Source organism: Phyllobates terribilis, unplaced genomic scaffold (genome assembly GCF_046119375.1).
Source record: "Phyllobates terribilis strain yellow unplaced genomic scaffold, ASM4611937v1 Scaffold_13__5_contigs__length_258822181, whole genome shotgun sequence".
In the NCBI taxonomy this organism is placed as follows: domain Eukaryota; kingdom Metazoa; phylum Chordata; class Amphibia; order Anura; family Dendrobatidae; genus Phyllobates; species Phyllobates terribilis.
Window position 1 is genome coordinate 103965289 of NW_027362773.1, and position 18550 is coordinate 103983838.

Below are 18550 nucleotides of genomic sequence, written 5' to 3' on the forward strand. Positions count from 1 at the left end.
TGGCAGCTGGCAGTCAGTCCTGGAGGAGCTGGCAAACATCTCCCTTCCCATCTCTGCCTTATGTGCACATTGCTTTCTCTGCTGAGTGCTTCACTTAGATGCTCACATTGTACCATGTGTGTGTATATGTGTGTGTGTGTATGTGTGTGTGTATGTGTTTGTAGATTTGTGTGTGTATGTGTTTGTAGATTTGTGTGTGTATATGTGTATGTATGTGTGTGTTTGTAGATTTGTGTGTGCATGTGTGTGTTTGTGTATATGTATGAGTGTACATGTGTGTGTATGTATGTGTATATGTGTATGTGTGTGTTTATGTGTGTGTGTATATGTGTGTTTATGTGTGTGTGTATATGTGTGTGTGTGCTTCCCTTTACCGCACAGGCTTATAGTTTACCATTCTGTGCTTATCAGGCAGGAGCTGGTTTCTCCAAGCCCCATCTCTTATTTTGTTATTGCCCTCTCCCTCTTTCCTATCTTTCTTCCTCTTTCCCTTCTTCTTTCCTTTTCCACTCACTCTCTCCCATTTTCTCTTTCCCCTCCCCTTTTCTTTCTCTCCCTTTTATCCTTTTCCTCTCCCACTCTTTCCTCTCCTTCTTCCCTCATTCCACTCTCTCCCTCTCTATCTTCATTATTTCTTTGTTCTTCCTTCCTTCCTCATTTCTATGTTATTCCTCTCTCCCTCCTTTCCTTTCTCTCCCTTTTTCCCTGTTTTCCTCTTCTCTCCCTTCTCCCTCCTTTCTTTGCTCTCCCTCTTCCCTGTCTTCCTCTTTTCTCCTCTCTCCCTCTTTCCTCTCTTCATCCTTTCTTGCTTTTCTCTCCCTCTTCCCTACCTTATCCCTCCTTTCTCTTCTCTCTCCCTTCTTAATTCTATCTTCCTCTTCTCTCCCTTCTGGCTCCTTTTTTTTCCTCGCCCTCTTCCAATCTTCCTTTTTCCTCCTCTCTCTCCTTTTTTCTTCTCCATCTTTATTTCTCTCTCTCTAACATGTCTTTCCCTTCCTTTCTATCACCTTTCTTTATTTTCTCTCTTTCTTCCCTCCTTTATTTTCTCTCCCTCTTCATTGTATTCCTCCCCCCTTCTCGCTGCCTCCTTTCTTTCTTTCTTTCTGTCTTTTTTTCTTTTCTCTTCCTCTTCCCTGTCTTGCTCTTCCATCCATTCTCCCTCCTTTCTTTTCTTCCCCTTTCCTTTTTCTCCATCTTACTGCCTTCCCTTTTCCTCCTCTCTCCCTCTTTTCTCTCCTTGTTTTTTTTCTCTCCCACTAACATGACTTTCTCTTGCTTCCTCCCTCCTTTATTTTCTCTCCCTCTTCCCTGACATCCTCTTTCCTCCTCTCTCCCTCCTTTCTTTTCTCCCCCTCTTCCATGTCTTCCATTTTCCTCCTCTCGTCCCCTCCTTTCTTTTCTCTCCCTCCTTTCTTTTCTCTCCCTCTTCCCTATCTTACTCTTTCCTCCTCTCTCCCTCCTTTCTTTTCTCTCCCTTTTCCCTGGCTTCCTCTTTCCTCCTCTCTCCCTGCTTTCCTTTCTCTCCCTCTTCCCTGTCTTCCTCTTTTCTCCTCTCTCACTGCTTTCCTTTCTCTCCCTCTTCCCTGTCTTCATCTTTCCTCCTCTCTCCCCTCCTTTCTCTCCCTCTTCTCTGTCTTCCTCTTTCCTCCTCTCTCCCTCCTTTCCTTTATCTCCCTCTTCCCTATCTTCTTTCCTCCTCTCTCCCTCCTTTCCTTTCTCTCCCTCTTCCCTGTCTTCCTCTTTCCTCTTCTCTCCCTCTTTTCCTTTCTCTCCCTCTTCCCTGGCTTCCTCTTTACTCCTCTCGCCCTCATTTCCTTTCTCTCCCTCCTTTCTTTTCTCTCCTTCTTCCCTATCTTACTCTTTCCTCCTCTTTCCCACCTTTCTTTTCTCTCCCTTTTCCCTGGCTTCCTCTTTCCTCCTCTCTCCCTGCTTTCCTTTCTCTCCCTCTTCCTTGTCTTCCTCTTTTCTCCTCTCTCACTGCTTTCCTTTCTCTCCCTCTTCCCTGTCTTCATCTTTCCTCTTCTCTCCCTCCTTTCCTTTCTCTCCCTCTTCTCTGTCTTCCACTTTCCTCCTCTCTCCATCCTTTCCTTTATCTCCCTCTTCCCTGACTTTCTCTTTCCTCCTTTCTCCCTACTTTCTTTTCTCTCCCTCTTCTCTGTCTTCCTCTTTCCTCCTCTCTCCATCCTTTCCTTTAGATCCCTCTTCCCTGTCTTCCTCTTTCCTCCTCTCTCCCTCATTTCTTTTCTTTCCCTTTTCCCTCTCTTCCTCTTTCCTCCTCTCTCCTTCCTTTCTTTTATCTCCCTCTTCCCTGTCTTCCTCTTTCCTCCTCTCTCCCTGCTTTCCTTTCTCTCCCTCTTCCCTGCCTTCCTTTCTTTTATCTCCCTCTTCCCTGTCTTCCTCTTTCCTCCTCTCTCCCTGCTTTCCTTTCTCTCCCTCTTCCCTGCCTTCCTTTTCCTCCTCTCTCCCTCCTTTCTTATCTTTCCCTCTTTCCTATCTTCCTCTTTCCTCCTCTCTCGCTCCTTTCTTTTCTCTCCCTCTTCCTGACTTCCTATTTCCTCCTCTCTCCCTCCTTTCCTTTATCTCCCTCTTCCCTGTCTTCCTCTTTCCTCCTCTCTCCCTCTTTTCTTTTATCTCCCTCTTCTCTGTCTGCCTCTTTCCTCCTCTCTCCCTCTTTTCCTTTCTCTCCCTCTTCCCTGGCTTCCTTTTTACTCCTCTCGCCCTCCTTTCTTTTCTCTCCCTCCTTTCTTTTCTCTCCTTCTTCTCTGTCTTACTCTTTCCTCCTCTCTCCCTCCTTTCTTTTCTCTCCCTTTTCCCTGGCTTTCTCTTTCCTCCTCTCTCCCTGCTTTCCTTTCTCTCCCTCTTCCCTGCCTTCCTCTTTTCTCCTTTTCTCCTCTCTCCCTGCTTTCCTTTCTCTCCCTCTTCCCTGTCTTCATCTTTCCTCCTCTCTCCCTCCTTTCCTTTCTCTCCCTCTTTTCTGTCTTCCTCTTTCTTCCTCTCTCCCTCCTTTCCTTTATCTCCCTCTTCCATGACTTTCTCTTTCCTCTTTTCTCCCTGCTTTCTTTTCTCTCCCTCTTCCCTGTCTTCCTCTTTCCTCCTCTCTCCCTCCTTTCCTTTATCTCCCTCTTCCCTGACTTCCTCTTTCCTCCTCTCTCCCTCCTGTCCTTTATCTCCCTCTTCCCTGACTTCCTCTTTCCTCCTCTCTCCCTCCTTTCTTTTATCTCCCTTTTCCCTGTCTTCCTCTTTCATCCTCTCTCCCTCCTTTCCTTTATCTCCCTCTTCCCTGTCTTCCTCTTTCCTCCTCTCTCCCTCCTTTCTTTTAACTCCCTCTTCCCTGTCTGCCTCTTTCCTCCTCTCTCCCTGCTTTCCTTTCTCTCCCTCTTCCCTATCTTCCTCTTTCCTCCTCTCTCCCTCTATTCCTTTATTTCTCTCTTCCCTGTCTTCCTCTTTCCTCCTCTCTCCCTCATTTCCTTTGTCTTCCTCTTCCATGTTGTCCTCTTTCCTCCTCTCTCCCTCTTTTCCTTTCTCTCACTCTTACATGTCTTACTCTTTCCTCCTCTCTCCCTCCTTTTTTCCTTTCCCTCTTCCCTATCTTTCTCTTTCCTCCTCTCTCCCTCCTTTCTTTTCTCTCCCTCTTCCCTGACTTCCTCTTTCCTCCTCTCTCCCTCCTGTCCTTTATCCCCCTCTTCCCTGACTTCCTCTTTCCTCCTCTCTCCCTCCTTTCTTTTATCTCCCTTTTCCCTGTCTTCCTCTTTCCTCCTCTCTCCCTCCTTTCTTTTAACTCCCTCTTCCCTGTCTTCCTCTTTCCTCCTCTCTCCCTCATTTCCTTTGTCTTCCTCTTCCATGTTGTCCTCTTTCCTCCTCTCTCCCTCTTTTCCTTTCTCTCACTCTTACATGTCTTACTCTTTCCTCCTCTCTCCCTCCTTTCTTTTCTTTCCCTCTTCCCTGACTTCCTCTTTCCTCCTCTCTCCCTCCTGTTCTTTATCTCCCTCTTGCCTGACTTCCTCTTTCCTCCTCTCTCCCTCCTTTCTTTTATCTCCCTTTTCCCTGTCTTCCTCTTCCCTCTCTTCCTCTTTCCTCCTCTCCCTCCTTTCTTTTCTCTCTCTCTCCCCTGTCTTCCTCTTTACTCCTCTCTCCCTCCTTTCTTTTCTCTCCCTCTTCCCTGTCTTCCTCTTAACTCCTCTCTTCCTCCTTTCCTTTCCCTTCCTCTTCCTTCTCTTCCTCTTTCCTCCTCTCCCTCCTTTCTTTTCTCTCTATCTTCCCTGTCTTCCTCGTTCCTCCTCTCTCCCTCCTTTCCTTTATCTCCCTTTCCCTGTCTTCCTCTTTCCTCCTCTGTCCCTCCTTTCTTTTCTTTCCTTCTTCCCTGTCTTCCTCTTTCCTCCACTCTTCCTCCTTTCCTTTCTCTTCCTCTTCCCTCTCTTCCTCTTTCCTCCTCTCCCTCCTTTCTTTTCTCTCCCTCTTCCCTGTCTTCCTCTTTCCTCCTCTCTCCCTCCTTTCTTTTCTCTCCCTCTTCCCTGTCTTCCTCTTTACTCCTCTCCCCCTCCTTTCTTTTCTCTCCCTCTTCCCTGTCTTCCTCTTTCCTCCTTTCTCCCTCATTTCCTTTCTCTCCCTCTTCCCTGTCTTCCTCTTTACTCATGTCTCCCTCCTTTCATTTCTCTCCCTCCTTTCTTTTCTCTTCCTCCTTTCTTTTCTCTCCCTCTTCTCTGTCTTCCACTTTCCTCCTCTATCCCGCCTTTCTTTTCTCTCCCTCTTCCCTGTCTTCCTCTTTCCTCCTTTCTTCCTCCTTTCCTTTCTCTCTCTCTTCCCTGTCTTCCTCTTTTCTCCTCTCTCCCTCCTTTCTTTTCTCTCCCTCTTCCCTGTCTTCATCTTTTCTCCTCTCTCCCTTCTTTCTTTTCTCTCCCTCTTCCCTGTCTTCCTCTTTCCTCCTCTTTCCCTCCTTTCTTTTCTCTCTATCTTCTCTGTCTTCCTCTTTTCTCCTCTCTTCCTCCTTTCTTTTCTCTCCCTCTTCCCTGTCCTCCTCATTCCTCCTCTATCCCTTCTTTCTTTTCTCTCCCTCTTCCCTGTCTTCCTCTTTCCTCCTTTCTTCCTCCTTTCCTTTCTCTCTCTTCCCTGTCTTCCTCTTTTCTGCTCTTCTCCTCCTTTCTTTTCTCTCCCTCTTCCCTGCCTTCCTTTTTCCTCCTCTTTCCCTCTTTTCTTTTCTCTCCTTCTTCACTGTCTTACTCTTTCCTCCTCTTTCCCTCCTTTCTTTTCTCTCCCTCATCTGTCTGCCTCTTTCCTCCTCTCTCCCTCCTTTCTTTTCTCTCCCTCTTCCCTGTCTTCCTCTTTCCTCCTCTCTCCCTATCCTTTACTGCATCTGTTCCTTGTTCTCTCTGCCTGGGCCGCTCTCTTCCCCCAAACACTTAGCAATCTGTTCTTTCCTCACACAGAATGCCTCCCATATTGTCACTGTCACAATTACACAGTACATTGAATTCTCACACTGTCACCAAGGCAGCCAGTGTCCCCTGTCCTCCGAGACCCTGTAACCTGTCCCATGACAGATCCAGACACCTGCCAGTAATAGTGTAACGTCTAGAATAATGTGTGTACCATGAAAAGAGAGAGTGGAGGCTATGCCAGGAGAACGTGGAAGGAGCAAGGAGAAAGGAAAATATGCAATAGATTAATAGAAACGAAATACAAAGATAGCTGCATAGAAAGAAAGATATATAGAAAGATAGATAGATATATGATAGATAAAAGATATAGAAATCTATAGATATGTGATAGCCATAAAATAGAGAAGAAAGGAAGGCAGGAAGGAAGACATATGCACTAGATCGATAGATGGGAGATACAAAGTTAGATTAAACCTAAGACAAAAACAAAATGTTCATATACCCTGTAGTAAATAAGTAATAATAATAGTGCATGTAAATAATATAGGGTACTTAGTAAAAACTGTTTTTGATCAAAAAAAGTGGAAAAGCCACCCCACCGCGTCAAGGTGAACCCAGTGCGGACTATCCTAACATCTAGTATTAAAACCTTACCATGTGTCACAGTGACATCAATGTGAATAAGCGCCGAGCAGGACCGGGTCCCAAATATGGATACCCAGCAAATGAGAAACTTTATAAATGTAATGTCCAGCGCAAAGAAAGGGAGGCCACATCCTTACCTGCACTAAGAGCAGAAACCTGAAACTTGATCGAAGAAAATGAACTGGAATATAAGTTGGTATGCATGCAAAATAGGAGCATGTTCCACCGGCCATTAAGAAGGCAAAACCCAAGAAAGAAAGAAAATGAACACATACCCTGCTGTAAGTAAATTAGTAAAAGCAATAGTATGTATAAATAACATAGGGGACTTAGTAAACTCCATTTTTGATACCAAAAAAAAAGCGGGAAAAGCCATCCCACCAGCGTCAAGGTGTACCCAAATCGGGGTGGTCCTAACCTCTAGTATTAAAACCTAGTTAGAAGAAAGAAAGAAAAAAAGAAGAGAGGAAAAGGGTATAAGATAGATAGATAGATAGATAGATAGATAGATAGATAGATAGATAGATAGATAGATAAATGTGGGATATACAGTACAGACCAAAAGTTTGGACACACTTCATTTAAAGATTTTTCTGTATTTTCATGACTATGAAAATTGTATATTCACACTGAAGGCATCAAAACTATGATTTAACACATGTGGAATTATATACTTAACAAAAAAGTGTAAAACAACTGAAAATATATCTTATATTCTAGGTTCTTCAAAGTAGCTACCTTTTGCTTTGATGACTGCTTTGCACACTCTTGGCATTCTTTTGACGAGCTTCAAGAGGTAGTCACCGGAAATGGTTTTCACTTCACAGGTGTGCCCTGTCAGGTTTAATAAGTGGGATTTCTTGCCTTATAAATTGGGTTGGGACCATCAGTTGTGTTGTGCAGAAGTCTGGTGGATACACAGCTGATTGTGATACTGAATAGACTGTTAGAATTTGTATTATGGCAAGAAAAAAACAGCAAAGTAAAGAAAAACGAGTGGCCATCATTACTTTAAGAAATGAAGGTCAGTCAGTCCGAAAAGTTGGGAAAACTTTGAAAGCGTCCCCAAGTGCAGTTGCAAAAGCCATCAAGCGCTACAAAGAAACTGGCTCACATGAGGACCGCCCCAGGAAATGAAGACCAAGAGTCACCTCTGCTTCTGAGGATAAGTTTATCCGAGTCACCAGCCTCAGAAATTGCAGGTTAACAGTAGCTCAGATTAGAGACCAGGTCAACGCCACACAGAGTTCTAGCAGCAGACACATCTCTTCAACAACTGTTAAGAGGAGACTTTGTGCAGCAGGCCTTCATGGTAAAATAGTTGCTAGGAAACCACTGCTAAGGACAGGCAACAAGCAGAAGAGACTTGTTTGGGCTAAAGAACACAAGGAATGGACATTAGACCAGTGGAAATCTGTGCTTTGGTCTGATGAGTCCAAATTTGAGATCTGTGGTTCCAACCACCGTGTCTTTGTGCGATGCTGAAAAGGTGAACGGATGGACTCTACATGCCTGGTTCCCACCGTGAAGCATGGAGGAGGAGGTGTGATGGTGTGGGGGTGCTTTGCTGGTGACACTGTTTGGGGTTTATTCAAAATTGAAGGCATACTGAACCAGCATGGCTACCACAGCATCTTGCAGCGGCATGCTATTCCATCCGGTTTGCGTTTAGTTGGACCATCATTTATTTTTCAACAGGACCATGACCCCAAACACACCTCCAGGCTGTATAAGGGCTATTTGACCAAGAAGGAGAGTGATGGGGTGCTACGCCAGATGACCTGGCCTCCACAGTCACCAGACCTGAACCCAATCGAGATGGTTTGGGGTGAGCTGGACCGCAGAGTGAAGGCAAAAGGGCCAACAAGTGCTAAGCATCTCTGGGAACTCCTTCAAGATTGTTGGAAGACCATTTCCAGTGACTACCTCTTCAAGAGAATGCCAAGAGTGTGCAAATCAGTCATCAAAGCAAAAGGTGGCTACTTTGAAGAACCTAGAATATAAGACATATTTTCAGTTGTTTCACACTTTTTTGTTAAGTATATAATTCCACATGTGTTAATTCATGAAAATACAGAAAAATCTTTAAATGAGAAGGTGTGTCCAAACTTTTGGTCTGTACTGTATATAATAGAGAAAGAAAAATAGAAAAAAGAACAGAGGCAAGGGAGAAAGAGAAAAAAGAAAGAGAAAGGAAGGAAGCAAAGAGTGCAAGACAGGTAAAGATAAATATGAGAAAAGAGAAAAAAACAAGAAAGAAGGAAAGGGAGAAAAAGAAAAAAAGAAGGCATGAAATATAGATAGATGGATAGATGATAGATCTAAGGATAGATAGATAATAGATAGAAGGATAAATATATACATAGTGAAAGATAGAAAGATAATAGATAGATAGATAGATAGAAGGATAGATAGATAGATGAATAGATACATAGATAATAGATAGATAGAAGGATAGATAATAGATAGAAGGATAGATAGAAGGATAAATAGATACACAGTGACAGATAGAAGGATAGATAGGTAGATAGAATGATAGATAGATAATAGATAGATAGATAGTAGAAGGATAGATAGATGGATAAAGAGATACATAGTGACAAATAGAAGGATACATAGATAGATAGATAGATAGATAGATAGATAGATAGAAGGCTATATATATAGATAGAGAGAGATAGATAGAGATGGATAGATAGATAGAAATAAATAAAGAAAGAAAGAAGGCTATATAGATAGATAGAGAGAGATAGATAGATACAGTAGATAGATAGATAGATAGATAGATAGATAGATATGAGTGAGAAATAGATATATAGATAGATAGATAGATAGATAGATAGATAGATAGATACAGTAGATAGATAGATAGATGGATAGATAGATAATAGATCAATAGATAGATAGATAGAAGGATAGATAGATGGATAGATAGATAATAGATCGATAGATAGAATGATAGATAGGTAGATAGATAGATAGGTAGATAGATAGATAGATAGAAGGATAGATAGAAGGATAGATAGGTAGATAGATAGATAGATAGATAGATAGATAGATAGATAGATAATAGATCGATAGATAGATAGATAGATAGATAGATAGAAGGATAGATAGGTAGATAGATAGATAGAGGGATGTATAGATAGATAGATAGATAGATAGATAGAGGGATGTATAGATAGATAGATAGATAGATAGAAGGATAGATAGATAGATAGATAGATAGATAGATAGATAGATAGATAGATAGATAGATAGAGGGATAGATAGATAGATAGATAGATAGATAGATAGATAGATAGATAGATAGATAGATAGATAGATAGATAGATGACCTCTTCTGGCCATTGTGTCGGGCAGGGAGAGATATGAGTGAGGATGAGGAGAGACACTGAGGGGAAGGCAGGTAACGCACACAATGAGGAGAAACATTATGCAGCGACCAAATCCATCAAATGCACAGACAGGCAGAGTGAAAATGAAATATTGATCATTAAATGACAATAATTCCCTTATCAGTGTTAAACAGTCAGATGCTCACTGGCAGCACAGCTATTTCTTAGCATGAGGAGGAGACTGGGAAGTGCTGCCCGTGTACCCAGCACTGAGCACTGCAGGTGAGGGACACAGAGATGGATGCAGCAGGGAGGAGAGAGAGTGCTGAGGAGGGAGGCAGGAGACTTGTCAGCTGCTGGACATGATAAGACCAGGATTGTGACTCAGAGTGACAAAGCGAAGAACCGGTGTATTGATCCATGAGGGAATGTCTGTCAGGGAGAGAAAATGAGGGAGGGCAGGAGGGAGCGAGTGGAGGTAGGGGGTGGAAGAGAAGGAGAAAAATAACAGGCTGGGCATAGGCAAGAAGGGTACAGGGGCATAAAGGATAGACAGATGCGATAATGCCCACTCCTCACTATACAGCCATGTGTCTGGGTTATAATTAGGATGGTACTGCCCCCCAATGGACACACTGATAAACACTCATCACATCTTCTGTCTGGAGACACCACTTTGCATGCAATCATTCACATCCAATTATAAAACGTCCCCACATTTAGGGCATATAAGGGGAGGTTATAAACTCTGCTCAATGGAAGCTTTACAGGACATATTCACAATTAGGTGTCCCATAAGGGGTTGTCTCTGGTGGACTGGACGTTCCTCTCCGTCCCCGGAATTTGTGGGTCACTGCTATGGACGACGCCTATGCTGGAGGACTCATCACTTCTGTGCATTACTAGGAGGACACATTCATTTCAGCTCTCCACAGAGTTTATAGCCAACATGTTCTCCTAATGACTATGACTGCTGGCAATCATCACTATGCCAGGGCACAAGAATAGTTTGTTATATAGTTACAATCAAAAGTATTCACCCCCCATTACATCTTCAATTTATTGGCAAATTGAAAATTTTGTGTAGTTTCCAATAAATTAATAAAACAAGAACACAATGAATATAACAAGTGGTTTCTCCAAATTCAACACAAAATTTCATTTTTACTGACTACAGCAGTCTCAGAATTATTGTCCCCTTTATGATAAAGTGTCTTTAGCACTTAATAGAGCACTTCTGGCTGTTATGACCTGCTGCAAACAGGATGCATAGCCTAATACCTGCTTCTGGCAGCGTTCCTGAGAAATCTTAGCCCAGTTCTTATAGGCAGTGGCCTTCAGGTCACTAATATACATGGGTTTTCAAATCCCATCAAAGATTTTGTAATGGGTTCAACTTAGGTGACTGTAGTGGTTGCTTCAGAAACTTCCAGGACTTCTTCTGAAGCCAATCCTTGGTGGACTTTAAGATACACATGTTGGAAGGTCCAATGACACTCAAGCTTCAGCTTCCTCACGGAAGGCATGACATTTTCTCCTAAAATTTCCTGATGCTTCATAGAATACATCTTGCCTTTCACACTTTGAGGGTTTCCAGTACCAGAGGGAGCAAAGCAGCCCCAAAGTATCACTGAGCCGCTGCCATGCTTCACTGTAGGCATCACCGAGTCACCGTCATGCTTCACTGTGGACATCATCGAGACACCGCCGTGCTTCACTGTAGTCATCACTGAACTACCACCATGCTTCACTATAGGCATCATCAAGCACCACCATGCTTCACTGTGGACATTACCGAGCCACTATCATGCTTCACTGTAGACATCACAGAGCCATTGCCATGCTTCACTGTGGACATCACCAAGGTACCACCATGCTTCACTGTATGAATCACCGAGCACCTGTCAAGCTTCAGTTTAGGCATCACAGAGCCCCCGTCATGCTTCCCTGCAGGAATCACCAAGTGACCACCATGGTTTACTGTAAGCAGGGTGTTTTTTTCAGCGTATGCTTCATAATTTTTTCTCTAGACATATCACTGACCTGCGGGCCTGAAAAGTTGCAGTTTTGCTTCAATACTCCACCAAACAGAATCCCAGAACTTCTTTGGATTATTTGTATGGATTTGAATATATTAGAGCAGACTTTTCTTGTGCTTGTGTATCAGTAGAGGTGACATTTTTGAGTTGGCATGGAGACCTTCAACATTTAGAAGCCACCTTACTGTACAAACTGATCTCTCAGGACTGCTGCCAGAAAGTCTGCTGCAGGTCCTTTGCAGTCATTGTGGCCTCCTCAGGAATCTGGTGGCAGTCGGTGACAGCTTCCTCTTTCAGTCACATTCAGGAAGTGTAGTCAATGTTCCTATAAGTGCAATAATCATTGCAAGTGGAATTTTGTGATAACTGTGGAAGAAACACATATATGTTGTGTTGAACTATTTAGAGTTTTAGATTTAGAAGTATTTGTGAAGTGTAAAGGAAATGATGCATAGTTTTCTAAACATTTTACAGATAAAAATCTGAAAATTGTGACGTGCATCTGTATTCAGCCCCCCTGTAGTCTGATTCCCCTAAATAAAATCCTGAGTGACCAATTGCCTCTAGAAGTCACATAGTTAGTAAATTGAGTCCACCGGTGTGTAATTTATTCTCAGTATAACTACAGCTGTTCTGTGAAGGCCTCAGAGAACATTAGGGATGATCAAACAACATCATGAATTACAAGGAACACACGAGACAGGTCAGGAATAAAGTTGTGGAGAAGAGCAAAGCAGGGTTAGGTTATAAAAAATGGCCCAAGCTCTGAACATCTCATGGAGCGCTGTTCAATATATCATCCAAGAATGGATTGAGTGTAACACAACTGCAAAGCTACCAAGACATGGCCATCCACCGAAATTGACATCCCAAGCAAGGAGAGCACTAATTAGAGCAGCAGCCAAGTGCCCCATGGTCATTCTGGAGGAGCTGCAGAAATCCTCAGGTGGGAGAATTTCCACAGGACAACTATTAGTCATGTACTGCACAAATCTAGCCTTTATGGAAGAGTGGCAAAAAGAAAGCCATTTTTGAAAGCAAGCCATGAGAAGTCCCATTTGTAGTTTGGAAAAGCCATGTAGGGGACACAGCGAGCATGTAGAAGAAGGTGCACTGGTCAGATGAGATCAAAGTAGAACTTTTTGGGCTAAATGCAAAACGCTACGTGTGGCGGAAAACTAACATTGCACATCACTCTGAAAACACTATCCCTACCGTCAAATATGGTGGTGGCAGCATCATGTTGTGGGGATGCTTTTCTTCGGCAGGGACAAGGAAGCTGGCCAAAGTTTGTGGGAAGATGGATGGAGCTAAATATAGGGCAATCCTGGAGGAAAACTTGTTAGAAGTTGCAAAAGACTTGAGACTGTGGGGTAGGTTCACCTTCTAGAAGACAATGACCCAAAATATGCTGCCAGAGCTACAATGGATGGTTTAGATCAAAGCATAATGATGTATGTGAATGGCCTAGTCACAGTTGAGACCTAAATCTCATTGTTGAATCTGTGGCAAGACGTGAAAAATGCTGTTCACAGACGCCTCCATCCAATCTCACTGAGCGAGAATGAGTGTGCAAAGAATGAGCAAAATGTCTCCTCTAGATGTACAAAGACTTGCAGCAGTAATTGCAGGTGGTCCTACAAAGTATTGACTCGGGGGGGGGGCTGAGTACAAATGCACCTCACAATTTTCAGATTTTTTTTTAAATAATTAGAAAACTATGTATCTTTTTTAGACTTCATAAGTACTTGCTACTTTGTTTTGGTATATCGCGTAAAATTCCAAAAAATACATTTAAGTTTGTAGATATAGCGTGAAAAAATGTGGAAAATATCACAGGGTATGAATACTTTTTTCAAGGCACTGCATAAATCTTATAATGGAATTTTAAGCTATTGCGAGGGGTATCCTGACCAGGAGGCACATGTAAACGCAGATATTGATGCAGGAAGTCTTCAGTAGTGACAATGAACATCGATTGATTTTAGTGGCAAGCCTGTAAAAAAAAAAGAAGGGGAAACTGCACAGCACAGATAGCAGCTGATTACTGGAGCTCCCAGCAGTGACGCCTACAATCATCACTTCATCTCAATCTGTAAGGACCCTGTTTATACAGGAATATTTTTCACACTGCCAACAAACCATCAGAGGATAGAAAAATCGTTCCGTATGTAATGGATATTTTCCATGAGACCAATCATCGCAGAGGAGTTTTCTGTCCCCACAGGGCAACTTTATGGTTCATGGTGATCACTCTCATCGTTGTGCACCAGGAAGGCATATGTACTGAAAATATCAGACATTTAACAAAGGAGTTGTCAACAAAGTACGCTCATTGAGTATATTTACAACTAAAAAATCTAAAAAAAATTGCTCAAATATTTTCCAAATGTAATCAGACCTTAAAGGTAAGGTAAACTTTTGCACAGATTTTTTTTATTGTTCATTTGCTTCCAAAATGCTAAGTCAAGTATATGTCGTAATCTTCATTACAAATGTTCTACCATTTTTGCTGCTGCAGAGTATCTGTAAGTTTTTTATCTACCTGTGCAAAATCTGTCAGAGCTCCTATTACTGCTCATGGTGGCTTTCTTCTCCATGTTTTCTTTCTCACAGTGTTAGAGATAGCGGTAGTAATGGGGAGGGAGCTGTACAAAGATCTGTACACTGTGGAGAGGGGAGAAAGCATATACAGAGTCAGGGAGGGTGGAGTGACACAAAAAGGGGAGCTCACTAGGTGAGGTAGATCCTCTAAGCCCAAGGTCTGGGTGGACACACGGGCCATGGGCATCAATGAAGCAGACGGGTGAGGCATGCACGACATGGATATCAGACAAAAGACCGTTGGTAGAGGTAATGAAGGCCACAGGTTGACAGATAACTGAGGAACTGAAAGCCTCAGGCAGATAGGAGATGTCCTGGAGACCACAGACATGTAGCAGTGGTACTGAAAACCTCAGACAGTTAACTCAGGAACTGGAAGCCACAGGCCGACAGGAGATGTACTAGAGACCGCAGATATATAGCAGACAGAACTCCAGGACAACTAGAAATCCTTAATATGGGACGTGGCCTAGCATGCATACGGTGAGGAAGTGTCTCCAGAGAGCTCCCGCTGCACTTATCCTGTAAGACAGATCCGCAATTTCAAGGGAAAACGACTCCTACCTGGTGGCTGGTGGTTCCTGGAGGATGTAGCTGCTTTTTCCGGGCTGCAGTGGTGAAGATGACCCAAAGCCGAAAGATCAGCAGGTAGGACGGAGTAGCGCCATCAAACATCCAAGATGGCACCTGCACATCCTGTGACCGGAGGCAGAGAGATGTAGGAGGAGAAGCAGTGGCATCTATAGAGAGATTTGGATCCTTCTCAGGATTGACTATAAATTGGTCAAAGTCTGCGCTGCTTCCCTTGGATCGTAAAGACATCTAAGGACTAAGTAGTTCTTTCATGGATCCAGAACACTCAAAATTTAAATATCTCAGCATATATATATTACAAGAGAGACAAAAGATTATATCCTTCTAAACCTGAGCCCATTAGGTCCAGAAATAAAGTTGAAGCATGGGGGAAATTGCTGCTCTCAGCCTTGGGAAGGACAAATCTTATCAAAATGTGTTTTGTGCCTACCATTCTTTATGGACGGCATAATTCTCCAACTGGATTCCAAAATATTGGTTTAGAAAGATGCTTAACATTTCTAGGGACTTGGTCTGAAAAAGGGTTTTACCCAGGATAAAAATGGAGCAGCTACACCTGCCCAAAAATGTGGGGGCTTTGGCCTTGCCACATACTTGAGGTTATTTTCTAGCCTTTCAATCTCAACATTTTAGAGGATGGGGTGGTTTCAGGGAACAGGTACTGCAGTGCTAAAATTTCTTGAAGGGGGAGTTAAATTAGTAGAACTACTAGAGTCATGCAGGTTTAGGTCCAAGCTTGGATGCTTCCCGACTTTAAATCTTGTCCATAAAATCTGGTGGGCATGTAATAAATGGTTGGGAATGGGAGTACATTCGTAGTAGACCCCATTTGTGGAATAACCCTTGTTTGAGGGAACTGCAACATTTGGAAGGTTTTGGGAAAGGTTTGGGGAGGGTTTTGGGGAACGAAAAAGGAGAGGGTTGAGATACCTACATAAGGAGGGTTATTTTTGTACTTTTGAGCTTTTAAAACATACTTTTAATTTGTGTAACTCTGACTTCTTCAAGTATCTACGGCACACAATTACAGTTCAGGAGTCTATCTCCAATCTGTCCATTTCCTTGAAAGGGGTGTTGGCCGTTGTGGTGAATACAAAAATGCTAAAGGCATATCCTTCATGTATAACTCCTTATTTCTAAAAATCCTTGGAGACCCTATGGCTGCAGTTAAATCCAGGTGGGAGAAAGATATGTGACAAATTACTACAGAAGACAGGGAGGATATTTTAGAATCACCAGGGAAAGTATCAATAAATACAGCCCAAAGAAGATCCCAAATATTTCTTAGACACAAAGTATATAGAACTCCAAAGTGCAGGATGGATCTCAGGACAGATGATTGTTTTCCGCATTGTACAGAAGTTGTTGCAGACTTAGTCCATTTGTTCTGGCCCTGTTCTCCCCTGGTTGGGCTGTGGGAGGATGTAGGCAGATTGATTTTTGAGGTCTTTAAAATTCAAATATCTCTTAAATTTGTTGGACTATGTGGGAGACATTGGAAATTTATCCCCACTACAACTGTCTATAGCCAAAATACTGTATTAAGCCAGAAAGACCATAGCTAAACACTGGTTGGCAAGAATTGCTTCGTCAGTGGAAGAGGTTTACCACCATTCTGATGGAAAAAAAAATAGATATAAAAAAGGGGTCACTGCTAAATTTGGTAAACAGTGGGGGGCATGGATTAAATGTCCAACGGTGGTGCCGAAAGTACTGGCAAGAGATGTCATATTTAACTTACTTTTCCTTTATAAATTACCTAATATTCCAGATATGAAACACCTTACTCTATTGTTCTCATGTTAAAATTGTTATCTAGATATTGCACCCGGTATAATATTAAAATGTGAGTTCAGATAAGTGAGATGGAAGATTGGGAGGGAGGGGGAGATGGAGGGCGGAAGATTGAGCCTTGTATTCTTGTTATAAACAATGATTAACACAAAATTGTACTCAATATCTTGGGATTGTATAATATGATTATTTTTTATCAACTATTTTGTAAGATAAAAGTTTGCTCAATAAAAATGTTTTTGATAAAAAAAAAAGAAAGCATTAATACTATGGAAGCCGTGGGCGGATAGGAGACATCCTGGAGGCCGCAGGCAAACACGTAACAGAGGTCCTAGAAGACCAGGAACAGATAGCAGACAGGACTCTGGAGTACCTAGAAAGTCTGAATACCATGGAGGCCCGCAGGCAGACAGGAGACATCCTGGAGACCGCAAACATGGAACCGTGACAGTAGAAACTGCAGACAAACAAGAGACATCCTGGAGACTGGAGACAGTTAGCAGTGGTACTGAAAGCTGCAGATAGGTAACTCAGGGACTGAAAACAAAAGACAGCGAGGAGACATCCTGGAGGCCGCAGGCGAACACAAAACCCAGGTCCCAGAAGACCAGCAACAGGTAGAAGACAGAATTCTGGAGTACCTAGAAAGTCTGAATACCATGGAGGCCCACAGGCAGACAGGAGACATCCTGGAGACCGAAAACATGGAACCTTGACAGTGGAAACTGCAGACAAACAAGAGACATCCTGGAGACTTAAGACAGTTATCAGTGGTACTGAAAGCTGCAGATAGGTAACTCAGGGACTGGAAACCACAGACAGCGAGGAGACATCCTGGAGACTCTTGACAGGAACTATGCACAGACAAACTAAAAGTCTGACTAGAAAGTCTTAATAGCAAGACACAGGTATTAGGCCTTGGAAGATCAACACATGAGAGCACGCCGGACTACTTGAAGAGCCCTTCATGTAGCACAACAAAGTTCAGTGGACTAGGATTTAGGGAGCAAAGCTAATGGAGGAAAGCACATGAAGAAAAATTGAGTGCAGTATAGAAGCTGTGTAGATATAAGAGCTAATGAAACTTAACTTTGGAACTGGGGTTGGAAATCACAGTATATTATTGTCAAGACACCCTAAGAAAATTTTAAGGGTGATTTTAACAATATGTGGGGTTCTGCAGTCTGACAATCTGCAGCGATGTGGTATTATATACTCCCAGTCCATAGAAAGTTTTTTTGGCTTCACAAAATGGGCACTCTGTACCCTGGAGGTTTTGAACCTCACGATGGAAAATACATCAAACCATTAAATCTGAAAAGGTCAAAAGTTGCCAACGGAATTGGTTACAATTCCCCCCTATTTTTAAACATATATTTAAATTTTTATTTTTTCATTATAAATTTTATTTATTATTCATTATTTATTTACAATTTTTAAACATAAATAGTTCGTTTTTATTAAAAATTGTGAGCTTATGAATCCATGTAGGGAATTTTAAATATGAATGCACAATGCTGTTTCAAGGGGAAATAAGAGGTTAATTGGTAAAGAATGCATTATATGGAGTTCTACAATGAAAGGGTTAATTGATTACAACATGTGGTCCAAATTATGTAAAATATCACCCCTTTATAAAGCTGCCATTATAACATTCTCCTTTACCCCACCTGATGAAGACGGCTTAGACCGTCGAAACGCGTAGTGGCAGTGGCATTGGAGGAAGAATAAAGGTCGGTTATTATCCATTTTCTTGTCCAGTATTCGTTTGGCACTCCCTGAGACCGCTGCACCCTTGTTTCCATATGAGACATCTCCACACGGAGCCTAAGCGGCAGGAGCAGCCTGGCATATTTGGAGGTTTGAGGACCTGCAGTTACCCAGCCACCGGGAAAAACGACTGAGGACCTGCAGTGACATGGTATCCGGTCCGGCAAGATCGTGTGACCATCCAAGGAGCACGGAGTTGAGACACAAACACTGACAGGACAGCAATATAAACAGTGAGAGGCGACCCGGAGCCCTTCTAACTACACGCTTAATCTTGGTTGTGTAGACGTACCCAACCATTATAGGTGAGTGCATTGGCACTTTTAATTTATACAAACAGCCCTGTGTGTCTACACATGCGCCCTTTCTCTTTTTCTTTTTACATAAGAGC